Below are 23178 nucleotides of genomic sequence, written 5' to 3'. Positions count from 1 at the left end.
AATGGTCTTTCTAAAAAAAGCCAACAAATTTTCTGCTTAGTACAAAACTGAATGGGCCACACAGATTTATACCTTTGTATATTTGAGTACTACAAAATTAAATAAAATGGCCCTTCTCCGTTTTCTTCTGTAGAACATCCAAATTTATTCCTTCGTTTATTTTAGTAGTACAAAATGTATATAAATACTGAGCTATTTAAATTTTATTCATTCTTCAAATTTTTCTGCTTAGTACAAAACTGAATAGGTCACCCAAATTTATTCTTCCTTCGGTTTCTTTTTTGTCGTTGGTACAAAAGTGTGTATGCCTCTCAAATTTGCTGCATTTTTTGATGGTACTTAGGAAAGTAGTCCATCCAAATTTTATTCGTTCTTCACTTCTTTTTCTTATTTTGCTAGGTACAAAACTAAATATTCTACCCAAATTTATTCCTTCATTTATTTGGTTAGTACAAAATGTTAGTTCTTTCCTTTTTCTGCTTGCTACAAAACTACATAGGCTACACAAATTTATCTCTGTTTGTTTAAATAGTACAACATGGTCTAGAAATTCTGCGCTAGTTAAAAATGGTATTTCTTCCCTTTTTCTGTATGGTACAAATGTTACAAAAAGATATAAAATTCTAAGTCTGTTAAAAATGGTCGTTCTTGACATTTTTCTCATTGGCATAAAACGAAATAGAACACCCCAATAAATGTCACAAAAAGTATAGAATGCTGATCCTTCTTCTCCTTTCTGGTCAGTACAAATTTATACCTTTGTTTACTTGATTAGTACAAAGTGTTAATTCTTTCTTTTTCTGCTTGGCTAGTTAAAATGACCCTTCTTTCATTTTCTTCTGATTGGTATAAAATAAAAATAGATTATCCAAATTTATTCTTTCTTTTATTTGGGTAGTAGAAAATTGTACATAAATATTGAACTAGTTAAAATGGACCTTCTTCACTTTTTTCTGGTTCATACGAAGCTAAATACTCCATCCAAATTTGAGTATTACAAAATGATATAAAATTCTGAGTCCATGTTCGCTTTCTCAAATTTAGCCCTTCGTTTGTTTAAATAGTGAAACATGGCCTGGAAATGAGATTTCTCGTTGGTACAAAATTCAATAGGCCACTCAAATGTGTTTGAGTAGCTCAAATGGTATATCAAGCTGAGCTTCGCTTTTTGAGGTTATTACAAATTTATTCCTTTGTTTATTTGTGTAGCGTTTTCCAGTTTGTACAAATATTACAAAAAGGCATAAACATCTAAACCTGTTATAAATGGTTCTCGTTGGTACAAAAAGAAATAGGACACCCATATTTATTTATTCCTTTCCTTAAATTGGAAAAAAAGGGTATAAAATTGTCCTTCTTCGCTTTTTTCGAATGAGTACAAAAATAAAATAGACCACCCAAATTTATTCCCTCCATTATTTGATTTCACCAAGAGGTATAAAATGAATCTTTTTCGCCTTTGCTGGTAAGTAAAAATTTATTCCTTCGTTTATTTGAATAGCACAAAAAGGTATAGAAATTGTGAAATTATTCCTTCGTTTGTTTGAGTAGCAGAATATGGTCTTTCTTTGTTTTTCTCTGGTTGGTACAGAAAGTAGAATTTTACTCGTACAAAATGTAGATAAATACTGTACTATTTAAAATTAGACCTTCTCCGCTTTTCTAATTGCAAACAAAATTTGTTCATTCTTCAATTTTTTCTACTTGGTACAAAATTGAGTAGGTCACTCAAATATAACCCTTAGTTTATTTTAATAACAACACAAAAAGGTACAAATGCTGAGCTAGTTAAAATGACCCTTCTTTGATTTTCTTCTGATTGGTACAAAAATAAAATTTCGTTTATTTGAGTAGTACAAAATTGTACAGAAATATTGAGCTAGTTTAATGGACCTTCTTCACTTTTTTCTGGTTCGTACAAAAGTAAATACTCCATCCAAATCTATTTCTTCGTTTATTTTATCGCAAAATGATATGAAATTCTGAGTTAATTAAAAAGTGTTTTTTCTTCTTGCTACAAAATTGGAAAGCTCACTCAAAAGTCTTACGTTTGTTAGTTGAAATAGTACAAAGTGGTCCTTTTTTCTCTATTTCTCGTTAGTTTAAAGACTGCATCCAAATTCATTTTTTTCGTTTTATTTGAATAACTCGAAAAGGTACTGAAATTCTTAGGTAGTTAAAATGGCATTTTTTAAATCTTTGGGCGTTAATACAAAAGTTAAAAAGCCACTAAAATTATTACTTCTTCACTTTCTTCTACTTGATATAAAATTGAATGAGTCACACAAACTTATCCGTTGGTCCGTCTACGGGTTATTCTGGTTTAAATATTTGACCTTTGACCTCGATGGTCATTATTTTTGGAACTTGTAGTAGTTGATGACCAATTACTAAATGTGGAAACAGCACCTTAATATGTGGCTCCGTTTTCAAGTTTTTGACGTTTTTCCTCGATGGTCAGTATTTTTGGAACATGTAGTTGGTGGTGACCAATTGCTAAATGTGGAAACAATATCTCAATATGTTGCTTCATTTACGAGTGAATGGGTTTTAAGTGTCATACAAAGGGCCTATCTCTCATAAACTATAAGACCCAGGTAAGAATAAATATAATATTCGTAATCAGCGTGGTCGAAAACCCCCATGCGCCGAGTTTCATCCAAAGCGGTTATAATTGTCATAGAAAGAGCGTATCCCACATAAACTATAAGACCCAGGGAAAAATAAAAATGATATTCGTAATCAGCGTGGTCGAAAACTCCCATGTGCCGAGTTTAATCCAAATCGGTAAAATTGACATAGAAAGGGCGTATCCCACATAAACTTTAAGACCAAGGTAAAAATAGAAATATTATTCGTGATCACCATGTCCGATAACCCCCATATAACGAGTTTCATTCAAATCGGTTAAAAGTGTCATACAAAGGGCGTATCCCACATAAACTATAAGACCCAGGTAAAAATAGAAATAGTATTCGTGATCAGCATCGATCTCAGCTCACGCCGTCAATGTTTGCTGGCCCCGAGTACATACTACAGTCAGATAAACAAGTTGACATGATACATTCCAAATTTTATTTTATTATCAATGATTAGGGGGACGGTGGGTCAGTGGTTGGGGGGCCTTTGTTTGACCTCAGCTCGCGCCATCAATGTTTGCTGACCTCGAGCACATACTACAGACAGACAGACATACAATTATACATGATACGTTCTACATTTTATTCTATTATCATTCACTTAAGGGACACGGTGGGTCAGTGCTTGGGGTTCCTTCTTTCGATCTCAGCTCCCGCCATCAATGTTTGCTAATCCCGAGGACATACTACACACAAACAGATAGACAGGTAGACATGATGCGTTCCAAATTTTATTCTGTTATCAATCATTTATGGGGTACGGTGGGTCAGTGCTTGGGGGTCATTAGTTTGATCTCAGCTCGCGCAGTCAATGTTTGCTAACCCCAAGCACATACTGTAGACAAACAGATAGACAGGTAGAGATGATACGTTGCAAACTTTATTCTATTACCAATCACTTATGAAGTACGGTGGGTCAGTGCTTGAGGGGTCCTTGGCTCGATCTCATCTCGCGCCGCCAATGTTTGCTGGCACCGTGCACATACTACAGACAGATAGACAGACAGGTAGACACGATATCAAAATTAAAACACGTAATATTCCTCTTCTTTTATAATATTATTTTAACATTAAACTACAAGTGATACGTCTTTATCGTCCAACGTCAGAGTTAGACATTACTCACGACAGCTGGGAGGTAGTTGCAATACGAGTCAGAAAACACTCAGGCATTTTATCTTATATTTTCCTCAATGTACAACGAGGAGAAGCAGCATTCAGTTTAGATTTGCTTATATGTGTGTGTATGTGTTTTAAACGTTAGAATCGCATTATCAAATACGGAAACGCTATTAGTATACACTTTATTCCTTGTTGTCTAGAGTACCTTTAAAGTTAAATGAAGACATAACATACTGTTTTATTTATTCAGGGATAATCATGGACTGTAACATTTTTAGTAATACATTTTTACATACGTATTTTAATAAAAACGTCCGGTGTTCACAATTATTTACAGCTCTCGAAACCCAAAGGAACAAGCACACACACACACTATTACAAGTTTGAAGCAAATGACGATGTATTAAACACAGCTTCTCTCTGTTAACTCTCACTTACAATTGAGGGCTATTCCGGAAGAAGGGCACATAGGCCTATGTACCCTTTTTCCGGAAATCATTTAAACGAACCGTCATGTTTTACTGTAGGATCTGTGAAAATTTCATCTCGATATCTTTATTTTTGGCCGGCTGGCAATATTGTTTTTGTAAGCCTTTGTACCACTGTTTTGGCGCACAGCTTACATTCAGGCTTTAGCAGCGGTTATTAATGTGATCCTTGCAACGTGATTAATGTAATCCTTGATGTGATTATTAACCCAAAAATGTGGCAGTAATTTAAAATGGATACTGAAATGAAATGGAACGGAATGGATAATTTAAAATGGAAAACCTGGGTATAAGACGCGTGTAGTTTATAGTAACATGAATTTGAAACGTGGAGAATAAAAAACTAAAAGGGTTCGTAATTATCCTTATTTTGTTTAATATTTCAGTGAAACGTTTGCGATTGATTCAGTTCAAAATATGGATGGAGCTAATTTCCAAGAAAGACATGGTGCATATAGTAATCGTCCACATAAATTAAGAAACAATATCTAAGAACTGATGGAGAGTCACCTGTAGTTATTTCCAAGTGATTACAGTCACTATTGTGGACAGAAATCAAAACTAAAATATTTTGAAAACTCACATCTTAACATCATGATATTGTACACAATGTTTCAAGGATACTATAAGGATAAAAGCAATGAAGCATTGAGACTCTCTTATGTGAAGTACTTTAAAATGTTTAAGCACCAGTTTAGATATGGATTTGTTAAATCTGAAACCGAGTGTGACTTTTGTGCTGAATGTGACAAAAAAAGAGATTAGCTATCCTAGTGACCCATGTAAAGTTCATTATGAAGTTCATAAAAGGAAAGATGATAGACTCAAAACTTTGAAGGACGAGTTTATTTCCAAATCCCAGGCAACTAATAGTGAAACTAAGTCCACCTCCTTTAGTGTTGGAGTTTGACTGCGGTCAAAACTATCGAAGCCATGGTTAGAAGCCACCATTACCTGTCGACAGAATCCATCTCCTTTTGAATTGACAACGAATATTTTTAAGGATTTGAACAAAGTTCTTGCCCCTTCCTTCCGTTCCAACCCAACACAAAAAACTACAAAGTATGCCATTATTCAGTATGTAATGATGAAGTACACTTTATCAGGCGTTCTGCTGTGTTCTAACATGTACATGCCAACATATATCCCATTTTCGTATCTTTCAAAAAGTACCCTTTTGTTGGAGTGAGCGAACATAAACAGAAAGATGTTCGATCCTTAATGAAGTTTTTTGTCAGCTGAATACAGAGACCTGTATCAATGTATATTAAATGAATACGAACAGGACTAAATTCACAATACATTTATTACCAAGTGTAATAGTTTATATTTGATTTAGTTAGAATAAAGTAATTAATGTGATGCATTAATAGTATGCTGTTTCTTCAACCAACCAGGATTTCCGAAAAAAAGGGCACATAACATTTTATACAAATACGTTTATAAATAGATAAAATTTTTCATTTAATACAACCTATTTATTAGTCGAATAGGTCTTTTATATTAAAAAACCTGTTATAGGTATTTGCAAGCGTATGTTATTGTTACATACTTTGATAAATCTTTAAGGCTCTTTTTCTCCATTAACGAAAACGGTCTATGTGCCCTTCTTCCGGAATAGGCCTCAATTATTCTTTGTTTCCGTCCTTCACACACACACACACACACATACACACACACACGTGCTTACCTTCGACAAAACGTGTCATAACAAGTACACACACGTCTTCAATAATTGGGGTCGCATACTAGTAATCGAAAACATATCCCATCACCGTTTCAATACAGTCATCTCATAATAACTTTCACATCAAGACTTGGGAAACTCGTGTTTCATTTAGTTTATACAGGCATCTCTATGGGAATGTGTCTCAAAACAACAGCACAGAGAATACGGTCAATGCTACGATGATACAGTTGTCCATGCTATGGGAATGTGTTTCAAAGTAATATCTCATCACGGCTTCAACATAAGCAGCAAATTCGTTGACATAATTTATCGTTGAATTCTCTGCATGAGCGACTTTAATTACTAGCCGTTATCGACATCATCATCATCATTTCGTTCATGTGATTCTTCATATAACACCTTTCTCATGCATCGTAAGCGTCCTTGTTGCCTTGAGTATACAAATTTTTATCCAACATTGTGGAAACATTATCAAATGCTATAAGGAGCTCCCGTTATTAGATTATGTTCAATCAATGGATTCCGACACGTTTTAAAACAATCATGAACTACGATATTCATCTTAGCAACCCAATTCCCAGAAAACGTTTCCAGGGCGAAAAGTTTCCCACAAGGGGTCCTAACACTTAGCAACAGCGTGGTTCTTGATTTGATTACTGACGGGGGCGGGGAAGTTCAACTAATTAGCCAATATACGACGAGAAGAAGAAGACGAAAAAAATGTTTCATATTTATTCTATAGCCGGTAGGCGTATAAGAGTATGAGCTTACCTATACCAGCTTGTGAAAGGCTCTTCGGCACATATGGGAAAATCCATACAAAGACATGCAACCGTTTAACAAATGAAGTGCTGCTAAACCGACTTGTAAAGCATAACTTGACGTACACAAAAAAGAAGTATTTAAAAAGAGATCTGTTGAGGGAGATGAAAAGCCATCTTCCGTTTGTAAAAGGAGCCAACTGAGTCCGAGTCGTAACCAAAATGAGACTACACACTTTCACAGCAGGAACAAGTAGATGTTCAGTGAAGGAAAGGAAGAACCGGATTCAAGGACGAATGGACACAATGTGTGAAGAAGAAACCTACAGAATCTGATAATGGGACACTGTTGGAGAGATGGATGTTCCATATGGAGAGACTGGTGATCTGATGTCTCTAGGAACAGTGACAGTGCTCATTGTGATGTTCAGAAACATATTAAACGTTTGTTAAACATGGGAACTGTCGAGTCTGTCGTATTGCCTTAATCATCTTCTTGCTTGGTAACTCAGCATGCTTTAATAATAATAATAATAATAACAATAATAATAATAATAATAATAATAATAATAATAATAATAATAATAATAATAATAATAATAATAAAACAGTATGTATTCATTGTAATAGCTGCGATTTTTGTTTCCACAATACCAGTGTCTTATCTATATTAAACAAATATTAAAAAGAAAAAAATCCTGAAATTTTGATGAAATATTTCAGATGAAATATTTCTACTAAATATTTTAATTTAAAAAAAATTCATGAAATTATTGATCCCTAATCAAAGTATCTCTTGCTCATCATAAGTGTCATAGATGAAAAGTTGAATATCTAGTGTAAGTTTTTTTTAGATTTTATTATTTAAAACTTTTCATTTGCACACCTAGGGTGAAAGTTTTATTAATCTAAATACGTTAAAAATGAACGTTATTACTGTTATTGTGACGTGATTATAAAAGTAGGTGGGAATGGGCTACTATTTGCTACAAGACGAGAAATGTTTAGTCTCGTCTCTATTGTCTCGGAAAAGGAGATAATTACATATTTAGATTTGTAACGAGACGAGAAACATGAAAATTCTCGGTTAGTTTTGAAGAAGACAGGACAAATTTTATCAGTTTCGTAGGCGACATTACTTTTCAGAAATATTCGTTCTTAAACATTATTTTTAGTTATACATTGTTCATAGTAAAAAAATTTAAATTGGTTGTACGAACATTTTAATCAACATTTACCAATGTTCAAAGATATGCAAGTTATTATTAAAATATTCCAATATTAAATTTTGGTTAAATGTTATACAATCATCTTCTTTAGGCTTGTGATAACTCAGAAAAGTTTTCATAACTTCTAGACAAAATTAAAGTAGAAAATCAAGGCTTACATTTACCACTTTACACCGATTTACAAAACTAGACGAGAAATCTCGAAAATTTAATCAATACGAGACGAGAAAGAATTCCTTAAGAATCAAGATGAGGCGGTGATAAATGTTCTATAAAATGTTCGAGAAGTCGCGATAAGACTTTATTTCTCGTCTCTCATGTGGACAACACTAAAAGAAATCACGATTACACGAGAACATTTATAACTTAGTTTATGCTGTTCTGTTAATAATCTAGGTTCCCTTAAATCTGCTCTGTATGGAAAATAAGAAACATTATTTTTATGAAATATCCTTTAAATTCCTTTAGATAATATGGGAACTGGTTAAGAATTTATGTTCATGATGGAATGTTGTAGTCATTACTATTATGCATCATATTGCAAATTTAAGCAAAGCTACTCAGCAGAAAGGTGCTTGCACTAACAAAGTGAACATTATTTTAGACAATACTTAATGGTTTTCACATAAAAATGGTTTATTTGAACAATTTACATTATGCCTACATATATTCATTCTGAACAGTGGTTTTGCCGAAAAACAAAGCAGCAAGTATTAGTTTATTTATTTTAAAAGAAGCAACGACTGAAGTTATTACACTAATTTTTATTGATTTGTACGTGCTATTTACACTATTTAGATCAATTAACTTGAGACGTTCACAATGATTCACAAGAGGAAGACGAGGCAGTGGGAGGGGACATATACTGACAAACCCTGCTCATAGTATGACTGACATCAGGGAGTAATCTACACTCCCGAACACCCTCCTAATAACCCCAACCTTTCTTTACACACACCCATCAATCAGTATCATATAGATCATTTTTATCACATCAAGTTAAAAAAGGTTTAGCGTTTAGGAAAGAAGGGAATTTTCTTATTTATTTATTTCACTTCATAATACGATGCGACCTCGTTCTCATGTACGGTTTCGAAAACCACATGAGCTCAGTTTTTCGGGCGGTGTTTGTTCAAAACAATTGACAAAACAGACCCGCTCATACAAACTATCCTGGGCTCCGCGGCCGTTTCCAAGAAAAGATATTGATGGACAGATGCAGATGACTGAAATTGGCAACGTCTTGAGCGGTCATTCACCTACCTCTTCCTCAATAAAATGACGGAAACTAAAATTCTATAAGATCTTTTAGGTGTGCTGCCTTTCTCTCCACACACACTATTTCTGAAACAAAGGTTCTTTTCATTTTGCTCTTTTCACATTTCTTTCATATTCTTTTCATTAACTTTAATCAATTAATTACGGTTCAATTAATCTGAACAGAGGGAAACATTAACAAATAACAATATGCAAAATGAATTATGAATCACTGTGGCTCTTGTTCTGGTGCAATAATGAACCGAAATCAAATATTCATATCAATCGATATACCTTATTGAGCTGAGCAAAAATAATTATTTAAAGTTTAAATTTGATCATCATTCTGTAAAAACGATTACATAAAATGATGTTTAAGAAAAAGGTAACAAGCAGTTTTAATGTTGTAAGAATAAATACCATATTCTTCCTATTCTCTTCACTAAACTTAGAAGTGAGAAATGTACTTCCACTTCTAACTTTAATATTTTCATAGTTTAATAGCGTAAGATCGAGAACTGGTTTCTTTGAAAACAAGTCATCGTTCCGAGGATAGGCCATTTCATAACTTTTAATCCTCTTTTCAAATCGGAAGTGGTAGAAATAATTTCTGCTTTTAACTGTAAAATAGAGCAAAACGATAATACATAGCGAGAAGTGGTTTCTTTGAAAACAATTTACCATTCCGACAATAGGTTGTGTCATCTCTTTTAATCCTCTTTTATTATATAGCAACAATGGTAAGAAATAGAAAAGAAATTGCAATGTGAAGTGAATCTCATTTGTTCTATGTTAATCATCGTTGAGACCACAAAGTGTTAATTTCTACAACTTTCAGTTCGTTTAGAGGTTTAACGTATGAGAGGGTCTTCTCAGATATTATTCTCAATCTCAATAGACAAATGTAAAACATGAATTTCCTAAACCTTGTGGTGGAAGCTACGGCACTCATCTAAATAACATGTGGTCCCGGTTTGGATCAACAAACAAGTTAGATACAAAATCCCATGTTACACATAGTTAGCGTTTCAGTTTATGTTATTTTCAAATTGCAAATGGTTAATGTTATTTCTGGTTTTAACGTTGTTTACAATAGAGCAAAAATAATATAAGATAGCGAGAGGCAGTTTCTTTCAAATCAATTCATCGTTCCAAGAATAGGTCTTGTGTCATCTCTTTTAATCCTCTTTCCAATTCGAAATGGTGGAAATTATATCTGGTTTTATCCTTGATTATCACAGAGCATAAACGATAATACATAGCGAGAACAAGTTTCTTTGAAATCAATTGATCGCTCTGAGAATAGGACGTGTCATCTCTTTCAATCTTCTTTTCAAATTGGGAATGGTAAAAATTATTTTTGCTTTTAACGACAATCGCCATAAAGCAAAAACGATAATATATAGCAAGGCAGTTTCTTGGAAAACAATTGATCGTTCATAGAATAGGTCGTGTGTTATCTCTTTTAATTCTCTTTTTAAATTGGAAATGGTGGAAATTATTTTGCTTTTAACGTTAATCGTCATAAAGCAAAAACGATAATATATAGCGAGAACCAGTTTTTTTGAAAACAATAGATCGTTTTGAGAATAGGTCGTGTGTTATCTCTTCTAGTCCTCTTTTGAAATTGGAAATGGTAGAAGTTATTTTTGCTTTTAACGCTAATTGCCAGAAAACAAGAACGATAATAGAAAACGTGAAGCAGTTTCTGGTGTGAATTCATTTCATCGTTCTGAGAGCACTCCTGTGTTATCCCTTTTAATCATCTTTTCAAATTGGAAGTGATAGAAATTATTTCTATTTTAAACCTTGATTATCATAGAGCAAAACGATAACAGATAGCGATAACCAGTTTCTTTGAAAACAATTGATCGTTCTGAGAATAGGTCGTGTGTCATCTCTTTTAATCGTCTTTTCAAATTTGAATTGTTAGAAATTATTTTTGATTTAAAGGTTAATTGCCAGAAAGCAAAAACGATAATATATAGGGAGAACCAGTTTCTTGGAAAACAATTGATCGATCTGAGAATAGGTCGTTACATCTCGTTTAATAATCTTTTCAAATTGGAAATGGTAGAAGTTATTTATGCTTCTAACGTTAATCGCCAGAAAGCAAGACCGATAATAGATAACTAGAAGCAGTTTCTGGTGTGAATACAAGTCATCGTTCTAAGAGCAATCGTGTGTCATCTCTTTTAATACTCTTTTCAATTCTGAACTGGCAGAAATATTTTCTAATTTTAACCTTGATTATCATACAGCAGAACGATAACAGATATCTAGAACCAGTTTCATTGAAAACAACTTATCGTTCCGAGAATAGGTCGTATAATCTCTTTTAATCCTATTTTCAAATTGGAAATGGTAGAAATTATTTTTGCTTTTAACGTTAATCGCCATAAAGCATATACGATGATATATAGCGAGAACCAGTTTCTTGGAAAGCAATTGATCGTGCTGAGAATAGGTCGTGTGTTATCTCTTTTAATCCTCTTTTTAAATTGGAAATGGTGGAAATTATTTTTCCTTTTTAACGTTAATCGCCAGAAAAAAAGGACGATAATAGATGACGTGAAGCAGTTTCTGGTATGAATTCAGTTCATCGTTCTCAGAGCAGGTCCTCTGTCATCTCTCTTAATCCCATTTTAAATTGGAATGGTAGAAATGATTTTTGCTTTTAACGTTAATCGCCATAAAGCAAAAACGATAATATATAGCGAGAACCAGTTTCTTGGAAAACAATTGATCGTTCAGAGAATAGGTTGTGCGCTATCTCTTTTAATCCTCTTTTGAAATTGGAAATGGTAGAATTTATTTATGCTTTTAACGTTAATCGACAGAAAGCAAGAATGATAAGAGATAACTAGAAGCAGTTTCTGGTGTCAATTCAGTTCATCGCTCTGAGAGCAGGTTGTGTGTCATCTGTGTTAATCCTCTTTTCAAATTGGATGGGTCGCGGTGGCTCAGTGGTAGAGCGTTCACCTCTGGTGCTTGGGGTCCCAGGTTCGATTCCAGCTCCCGCCAAGTAAACTTTGTGGTAAACAAACACCGTGTGCGTTGGTTTTCTCGGGGTTCTCCCGTTTCCTCCCACTTTCTTCATTCCACCATTTCACTCGTTTCTCATTATCACCGTCTCCTTTAGCCTAACCGGCATAACCGTGGGACGTAAAACTCAAAGATTTCATTTCATTTTTTTTCTTTTCAAATTGGAAAAGCTAGTAATTATTTTTGCTTTTAACGTTAATCGCCATAAAGCAAAAAACGATAATATATAGCGAGAACCAGTTTCTTGGAAAACAATTGGTCTTTCAGAGAATAGGTCGTGTGCTATCTCTTTTAATCCTCTTTGGAAATTGGAAATGGTAGAAGTTATTTATGCTTCTAACGTTAATCGCCAGAAAGGTAGACCGATAATAGATAACTAGAAGCAGTTTCTGGTGTGAATTCAGGTCATCGTTCTAAGAGCAATCGTGTGTCATCTCTTTTAATACTCTTTTCAATTCTGAACTGGTAGAAATATTTTCTAATTTTAACCTTGATTATCATACAGCAAAACGATAACAGATATCTAGAACCAGTCTCATTGAAAACAATTGATCGTTCTGAGAATAGTACGTGTCATCTCTTTTAATCCTCTTTTTAAATGGTAGAAATGGAAATGGTAGAAATTATTTTTTGCTTTTAACGTTAATCGCCATAAAGCAAAAACGATAATATATAGCGAGAACCAGTATCTTGGAAAACAATTGAACGTGCTGAGAAGAGGTCGTGTGTTATCTCTTTTAATCCTCTTTTTAAATTCGAAATGGTGGAAATTATTTTTCCTTTTTAACGCTATTCGCCAGAAAACAAGAACGATAATAGATGACGTGAAGCAGTTTCTGGTATGAATTCAGTTCATTGTTCTCAGAGCATGTCCTGTGTCATCTCTTTTAATCCCCTTTTTAAATTGGAAATAGTAGGAATGAATTTTGCTTTTAACGTTTATCGCCATAAACCAAAAACGATAATATATATAGCGAGAACCAGTTTCTTTTAAAACAATTGATCGCTCTGAGAATAGGTCGTTTCATCTCTTTTAACCTCTTTTGAAATTGGAAATAGTAGAAGTTATTTTTGCTTTTAACGTTAGTCGCCAGAAAGCAAGACCGATAATAGATAACTAGAAGCAGTTTCTGGTGTGAGTTCAGTTCATCGTTCTGAGAGCTCTCCTTTGTCATCTCTTTTAATACTCTTTTCAATTTGGAACTAGTAGAAATTATTTCTAGTTTTAACCTTGATTATCATAGAGCAAAACGACAACATATAGCGAGGACTCGTTTTTTTGAAAACAATTTATCGTTCTGAGAATAATTTGTGTCATTTCTTTTAATCCTCTTTTCAAATTTGGAAATGGTAGAAATCATTTTTTGTTGTAATGTTAATTGCCATAAAGCAAAAAAACGATAACAGATAACGAGAAACAGTTTTTGATCTGACTTCAGTTCAGCAAAAATATATTTAAATCTCCGATCTTTATTTTTCCAGGGGTATCATATGATGTAGAAACCAGCTACATTTTAGTTTTGAATATTATCTCCATTTAGGAACAACAGTAAGAGATAACAGAAGAAATTGGAAAGTGAAGTGAAACTTATATGTTGTATATTAATCATCTTTGAGAACATAAAGTGTTAATTTCTACACCTTTCTGCTCGTTTAGAGGTTTAACATATGAGAGAGTTTTCTCACCAGCAAACGTCGGACATGAATTTCCTAAACCTTGTGGTGAGAGCTACGGCACGTATATTTGCTACGTGTTGTCTCCGTTTGAGTCACCAAACAAGTTAGATACAAAGCCCTATGTTTCGTATAGTTCGCGTCACACTTTAAGTATATTCTGTTTCACATACAAGTTCGTAAGGTCGCAGTACATTACAGAAGCATATATCCTATGTCATAACGCTGATTAAACTTATCCCTAAGCTTTTAATGTTGCTTGTGATCTTTATAATAAAACTAATTATGCATTCATTGCGTTGAAATTTCTACATTTTTGCTGTGACATGAAATATTGAATAGTCAAAAATATATTTTCGTTACATTTGGGATCAATTTTTAGCGTACTTTACACAGTAAAAGATATCTGTCCTATGCTAAGTCACTCTTTGATCGAAATTGAGTTAAGATTATTTTCTTGTAATAGACTACGTTTTTACATGTAACAGTGTAAGTTTAAAAGCATCCTACTAGTGTGTAACTACTTAATATAATTTGGAAAACAATACTATAGGTCTCATTACGGAACCTGTTTTTCGCTTCTATAAAATTACGAAATTATTACTTGGTTTAGTTTACCAGATATAATAAAATCATCACCATCATCTAATCACTGCTGTATGAAAGTCTTTTCAAGTCTTCACAGTTATCTATCTTGGGCAATTCTTTTTCAGGTTACACCTCAGTGGCTCTAGATTTCGTCACAGCTTATTGAATGCAGACGTTCCCTAGGCTCATTTTTGTCTCGTGGTATCCAGTCTAGAATTGTTTTCATCCATCGATTATAATATCTTCTTGCATTTTGCAGTCCATGTTAATAATTAATTGATTAATGTCAGTCTTTAGTTGTCAAATAATATTTGGGGAACAAATAGTGCAAATCCGTCACTTTTGGAGCACAGACACGTTACGTTTTGGTCTTCGGATCTAGCAACATTGACTTAATAATTTAAAGCAACTCAATGTGGGGCAAGACATGTAAATTGACCGATAGTAGTGTTGAATCCATAGTTTTCGAAGTCGCTTAGTTCAATGTTAATATAGTATCGATTCTGAAGTTCTACGGATAGATATTCTTCATAATTAAGCAATTTATCTGTTTTATAATTTGAATAACAGAAAAATGAAGCTGAAACTATATATATATTAACTTTCCTCCCGATGGATTATGTGGTTAGCTTGAACGTTGACATTGTGGACCTGATTTGAATGAATAGAATGAAAGAATGAACGATGATAAAGGAAACGAAATATTACAAAATGAAAGACAAATTGACTTTAAGTATCAGCTAAATATGTGTACTGGGCAAGTTAGCTCATTGGTAGAGCGTTTACCTTTGCTGTTTGAGATGTTTCTTCCTTCTCTCTTTAAGTTAATAAAAACAAATTGTATCCCTTGCTTTGATTTCACAAAATATGTATGAAAATGAATTTGAAGATTTCAGGGACATTGTAGCTAGATTGCTCGTCATTGCTATTAGAAATCTGTAAATGTATTCTCTTCTTATTTTATTCAAGAATAGAATAACTGCATATGCATAGCGATGTCTGTGCATGCATCAAGGAGATGACAAAAACGAAAATCATGTTTCATCTTGTTTGTATATTCGCATATACTTACGATGAAGATACAAATTCAGTAAATTCAAGATCGTGCATGTTACGTCCAGATAAGTTAATATTCATTCATTTATATGTTAAACATACATTTCTATTTAGCAAATATGTCAATAATGCATCATAAGCATATCTGCTTCTAATTCTTCAGAACAGTGTCCTTGTAAAATTACTTTTTCGCCTCCTTCAAATATCACACATGAATTACTTCCATTTACCGTTGCAATTATCTCACAGTATACAATACGAAACGGCACGCCAATCTCTAAATGTTTCATTTTTGTAAAGGGTTCCAATGATGGCATATTAAGCTTATCTAATAGATTCATTGACTTTGCCATCTTTAATTTGACGTTTCTTCCTTCGCAGCAGCTGCTAATGAAATGATCTACACAAACATAAACGTGTATTCTCTACGTTCCGTTTCCGATTTCATCATCATTTCATTCGCTACTTTTCATCACGTGAGCCTATGTTATTCACTCAAAACCTGAGAAATGACCTATGCGTATAGCAACGAAAAATAAGTTGTGTTTTATCTTTTTTATATAGGCATCTAAGGGGAATAGGTTCAAGGCTAAATTTCGATACTGGTACTGCAGTTATTAAAATGACAACTTTCACAACTTCAATGTCTATGGGATTACTTAAATATACAAATTCTCATCTTTAGTTTTCAAACAATTATGAAATACGTTATTAACTAGGACCAATTCGATCAGAGGGTACATTTCGTACAGCCTGCTAACAAATCCTGTTTACATAAACACTTACGCTCTTCCACGGGGCGGGGTCCAAAATAAATATCTAATACTCCCAAAATTCACCAGAAGAAGAGGTAAAAAATATTGCTAAATCTTATTTATACATCCGGTAGGCGTCCAAGAGCATGATCATAGATATAAGGCGTTCTTCTACATCTATCAACTAACCATCCAGTGCTCAGGCATTGATCCCAGGGCGAACATTTTCCCATACGGTATCCTACAACATAGCATCAGTGCCAAATACACGTCAATGGCTTAGTAGCAGACAGCTCTAACGGTCAACCAAGGTCAAACTTACCGAAGTCAATTTCTCCTACTAACATATTATCAACATAATAGAAATATTAAAATCGTATCATCTTTGGCGTTTAACAATTTATCTCTCGATTATTCATTTTTTCTGACAGTGTAGATATTATTTTTCTATTTCACAAAATTTTGAATCACCTTGTACATTTTTGTCCAAGATGGGTTTTGATGGAATTTTAATGTTATGTAGCGAAACAATATAAATCGAATGGCGCTATTTCCATCATTTTAGGATTTGTTTCTGAGTTCTGGGAGTATTGGTTTTGCAAAGTGATTATGTAGTCACATTTGAAAATACCAACGATTTTGAACCACCCGTAGAAGTTTCCCTAAGATGGATTTTTGTGAGGTTTTACTACATTATTTATTATTGTAAAATTAATCAAATGAACACATATCCAGTTTTCTATGACGTGCCTCTAAGCTGTGAAAATATTTTCATACAGCTTCCGTGTAAAACAAATTTGTCATTATCAATGACATTTGAACAACCCTGTAGAAATTTCTCTCAGTTATATTTAGATGGGAATTTAGTAAGTTATTCAGCACATTACATAGCGTCGAATGACACCATTTTCGTATTGGTAGGAATTATTTCCAGGTTGGGCCTCTTTTTCACTTTAAATGACTAGACTATTAGGCAATTATCTCAGACGACGCCAGTTAGAATCCCTAGTAGTGGTGCAAAATGCACTTGATAACTTTTTCGTTTCAAGATTCATCAGGTACTATCACGACGGGATCCAAGGTCGTCGATGGTGACGAAGTTATTTCTGATCTTCCAGGTAGTTAACATACCGATGTTTGAATCTTTTATTGTAAAAAAGAGAGAGAATTCACATGAACACACTCAAAAACAACTATCAATTTAGCTATGTTATATGAAGTTTAAATCGGATCTTCTTTGGAAAAACTGCTTCCAATACTTCCATTCCATTATTTAAGAATCAGTTAGTTTTAATTCACTCGACTTTCAATTATCAAGCTGAATTAGATATATAAAACTGTTTATTATTATTATTATATCTAAGTTAAAAACAATAATAAGTAAATAAATTATTATTTTTATCATTATTAATATTATTATTATTAGTAGTAGTAGTTGTAGTAGTAGTATACATTTTGCTGACAAAAATGCGAATAGAACTAGACTCAAATTCATTTATTTTCCCCATTCCGTTTAAGAGGAATAAAATCTAAAAAAGGACACTGTGCCATCTATCTTTCTACATACTCACACACATACACAATATATATATATATATATATATATATATATATATATATATATATAGGGTACAGCGGGGTAATTTGAATAATTTCAGACATTTTCTCATATATATATCAGAAACTGTAATTGGTATTCAAATACAAAATTGTGAACAAAAAATTTTAACCTTACTATTACTTAACAGTTTCTCTTAAGATAGTATCTGAGATGCATCGTTGTGAAATTTGGGTATTCAATTTCCCCGCCGAAATTTCGAAAATCGTAAATGTGAGGGGCAATTTGAATAACGAGTGGGGTAATATGAATAAAAAAACAAAACAAGCAAGTCTTATAGAAATAATGTATAAACTACTTAATTGTTAGATTGCAAATTCTACGGTAGTTGAAATATGCTAATTTTAAATGAAAAGAAGTACATAAATTAAAAATATGCGTAACCTGTAGCTATCTTATCGAATGTAGGCCTACACTAAAGAAATTAGTTAGTAACACTGTCTAAGGCAAACATCCGTAATAGGTTAATTCATCTTCCATCGTTCGTATTTAGCGACAATGAAAACAGATAAACTGTTTTTGACCTTCTGCAGCTATATAGACTTCGTGGAACCATGTCTTGCAACGCTGGCAACGAATCCGGTCTCCCTTTCTAGCAGAACGTTCTGAATAGTAATTAAGCTTCGAGTAGTCGCGCCGCGGTCAGAAGCACCGCAGCAAAATTATTTTTGATTATGTGTCCATTCTGTTAGTCTCGCTCCTCCGTCTAGCTAATCTTTCCCCTTACCTTCCCGAACATTCCTGCTCAATCACTTCGTTATCCGTTGTTTAGTTTAACTACAAGTGATTGTTTAGTGATTCTGCGGTGCTTTCCACCGCGCGCGACTAACCGTGTAATTTTTCTCTCAATGTTTTGCTCTGCACGCGACCTTTGCTTTGGAGATGTTTTAAGCTTTATAAACATATATATTATTTTAATGGATTGAAGAGAGGTCGACAGAGTTAACAAACTGATAGCAAGTGTGAAAAAAGAGAAATTAGAAATGAACAGCTGAAAACAACGGAGGGAAATGTTAGGAATGGACTATTTGGATAAATCAGCCGAGATGATCTCGTGGAAGCTTTGCTGAGGAAGATCATAACAAATAAATAAATAAATATATATATAATAAGTAAGTGAACACAGAAGGTGAAGTGAGGAGTCTGCGAGCGAATCTGAAGATCTTAAACCCAGAAATGACTAGCGATTCCCCGAATGTAGTCAGAGCAGGAGAGGGCGAAATAAGCGACGACGAAGTGTAGAACAGTGTAAATTTGAAGATAACCTAAAATAATTCAATGTAGTGCTGTATAGGTGAAGTTTCAAAATAACAGGACCGTAAAATAAATCAATGTAAGTTTGATTTGATTTCAATTTAGCGCCCTTTTCAGCATATGTACGACGTGGATCTAATGCTTAACGTGGGATATGAACCACGTGAGCTAACACCGGGAATCGAACCCGGAAGTCCCATGGCAAAGGTGTGTATGCTAACCGCTTAGCTACGAGTGAGCTCTAATTGAATGTAAAATACGCTGAAGATTTGTTTTAGTGTTATGTTTATATAGTATTTATTTTACTAATTGCATTTCTAATTTTAGACAAACCAAAGAGTTGACAAAAACAAAAGATCGTAATCAAATTTAGAATTTTCAATAAAACCAGTGCGTAGCTATCTATCTAATGAAATATGTAACGAAAAAAATCATTTTGTTCTAAATAAGAAATAAAAAAACAGTACATGTCTGATTGTAGGTTCCTCTAATAGTTATTACTGTTAAACTTATTATCATAATAACAATGTTATTCCCTCTTAATAAGAAAATATACAAAATTAAGTTTTTAATACAAGAAAAATGTTTAAAACGATATTTGCAACACAATATGTTCGTGCGATCCTTTTGACCTCGCGCGACTACTCGCGTTACTTTTTCAGCGTGACTTGTCGAGGGTTAAGAAGGCAAAAACAGCAATTCCATGTTTGACTTTAATTGCCTGCAGCCATCGTTAGAGTTAGGCCTACATCTTCGTCATTGGGAGGGTTAGAGGCCATCAGTTTCTTTCGAGCTTTCATTTGTTTTTTTCTTGGCAGGTTCTGTATTAGCGCTCTTCTTTCTTGTAGTGTCCTTGGATTTTGTTGCATCCGATGCTTGCGTCTTTCCTCGGAGTTGTTTTATTTTTATTACCCCAATATTTTGAGAAATTGAGTGGTATAATTTTCCTGTGACACGACGTCTCATTTGCACACAAACTTTTTTTGGGCTTGGAAGCACTTGTTGTATGGGTTCATCTATAGGCTTTGTTGGGACAAAGTTTTGAGAGTCATTACTGGAAAAAGAAGGCGCGTTATTAAAATCTTCCCGAGGAGACTACTCAAAATGTGTAACAAGGCCACACGTTCCCGAAGGAGCGAATCGAAATTCTTCAACAGCTTGTGGACTAAAGAGGTATATACCGGTACATGAAAACCCATTAACTGCCAGTGCAGCAGAAGAATTTCCGCTTCCAGGCTTCAATGAACAAATGCAGAACTGAGATTTACAAATCACTGAGCTCGAGTTTTGGTGAGTCCGGATAGTTGCCTCTTGGTGGTAATTGGCATTAAGTGCCTTAAATCAGAGCGATAGAGTGGGTGTAATACGTATGTTGTGGGTGGAGGTAGGTAAAGCATTTCGATGTCATGACAACTCTAAGGACAGACGTTGTGAGTGAGATTTTGGGCTTTAAAGTCCGCATTTTCGCGTACGCCTTTGAATATTACTAAAGGAGGTATAAAAGACTGTTTGGCATTGCAGCATGCTATCACCGTTACATTTTCCCAGCCTATAGTTCTAATTCCACTGGTATTGGAATTGCCCCGTTTTGAATTATCCAAATTGCCCCGCAGTCGACTATTATGCCATTCACAACGTGGAATGAAAATAGCTCATTAGTTGACGCCAGCGTATAGTATATCAATGCCCCACAGGCTACTGATACGATTATAATCCAAAGCGGTTTCACTTTATCCAGTTAATAATAAGGAAAGCTTAAGGAAACACCATTGAAAATTATAACGTCCTAAATATAGACATATTTGTACTTACCTTGCAGCAAGCAAAAAATCGTGTAAGCCTTCAGAGCTGCAGGAATAGTATGTATCTCTGAGACCGACTTCTGCAAACCACCCCCTACAAATCCACCACGGTTCACTAACATGGCGAGCCGCGTTTCCACTCCAGCTAACAAAATGCTTAACATTATTCAAATTCCTCGTCTATTAGAATTACCCCGCTGTACCCTATATATATATTTGTTCCAAACTTATGATTACATTGCGAATAGATTTAAAGTGAGTAAATACGCTAAAAATATTTTTAATCTAAAGCGTTGGATTCTTTAGTTGGACAACCACTTTTGGCTCTAGGTAGATAGTTAACCCTATATAATTAAGAAAGCCTTGATATAAATCCTAGTTTTATAATTTACTCGTTAGTTTACACAATATCTGAACGCAAAAACAAAAAAATTCGTGTTGCACAGAACAGATATGAACGCTACAATTCTTGCTTGCAATATCATTAAGGAGAGCAGGGATAGGCAGGGACTGAGTGTTGGAATTCATACTTTGTTTACGTAAGCTCATAATTTGTTTACGAAAAATACCCATCTCCTCGCGAGGAACTATGCAGCTAGTTTTATGTATTACTACAACTATTAAATTATATAGCATTTATATTATAGTGGTTTTGGTATGTGTTTCTTCAAGGTACATGTCTCTACAATTATATCTTTTAATCGTAAAATGTCTATCATAAGCGGTCCACCAACAATACAATTTTATTGTTTACTTTTTTTCCTCTCATTCCTGCCCTAGCTGTAACATACCGTTATCTTGAGAACAGTTATAAAGAAAAACATATCCCTACTTTTTTGATTCTCCTCTGCTAATCGAAAACAATCTCTATGGGCAACTGCCGAAGGTACGTTAGCAGCTACGCTTTGCGCAATAGCTATGGCATCGAGGGGGTTGTCTCAATCGGCTCTTGAGTCGCCATACGGAGGAGGAAAAATTAAAGTTTACCAAAACGAAAGTACTTGAAGTATGATCATGATACTTGGTTTAAAATCCGAAATGTAACCTGTACTTTTGTCACAAATAATCCGAAATAATCGACAAAACGGATAGATGCAGACGGTGATGAGTTTCAGAAAGAAAACCTTGGAAATAAGTCTACTAAATGACTGTTTTATAATGTAGGCAGGAAGTAATCAGGCTTTCTTGTTTCACCAACGCTATTGAAAAACATGAAATTGTGAATCATCCTTGAAATTGCTTTTTACAAAAAAAAAAATGTTCTCGCAATTTTATCAGTTTAACATATGTTGTTGATATAGACTCACATATTAGAAAAAAATTAAAAAATCATCAATAAAAAGAGTCTTACGAAAAACGGGTTGTTGCTTAGGTATAGGGTATATATTTAATGATGGGTCAAATTTCAACATATGATAGCGAATGACAAAAGAATTGATTTAAGATAATAAGTTGTTATCACAAAATCCGTTAGTACTGAGCTATAGCCGCCGAAAATGTACCAAGATAGAATGAAAATGAATAGAACTAGAAAACGAATTTTCGGAGAAAGGTCGGATCAAAAGAAATAGTGCATTATTTGACCTGTAGATTTGATTCATGTACAAATCAATGAGCATCAGTGGCGGCGAAAGTGTTGTGCTTATATGACAGCCCTGATTGGGAATGCAAACATTGGGTAAAATGACCATGAGGATGGAAAAGACACAGAAAGCATGTTCGAGAGACGGATCCGTATTTCGAAAATGCAGCAATCCCGAGCTATAGCCCGCCGAAACTGCAAATGAATAATCCTACTCAAGCGGTAACGGGAGAATGAATTTTCGGAGAATTGTCTGGTCAAAGGAAATAGTACACTATTTGATCTGGAGATTCGATTCATGTACAAATCGATGAGAAACGTTGGCTGCGCCACGAGGAGGGTCATATAACAACACTGACTGGAATCTGAAACATTGGGCAAAACCTACAGGGATGATGTAAAAGGACACAGAAAACAAATCGAGAGACGGATCCCTATTTTGGAAATGGACCAATCTTGAGCTATAATCCGAAGAAACTGCAATTGACTAATACAAACGAACGAGAAAAAGAGAACGAATTGTCGGATCAAACGAAATATTTCATTATTGGACCTGAAGATTCGATTTGGGTACCAATCGATGAGAAACAGTTGCGGCGTGAGGCTATGTTCACAGGA

The sequence above is a fragment of the Thermobia domestica genome, chromosome 4 (assembly GCF_964235325.1).
Source record: "Thermobia domestica chromosome 4, izTheDome1.hap1.1, whole genome shotgun sequence".
NCBI classification, from domain to species: Eukaryota; Metazoa; Arthropoda; class Insecta; order Zygentoma; family Lepismatidae; genus Thermobia; species Thermobia domestica.
The sequence above is the reverse complement of the archived record's forward strand: the minus strand, read 5'-3'. Positions refer to the sequence as shown.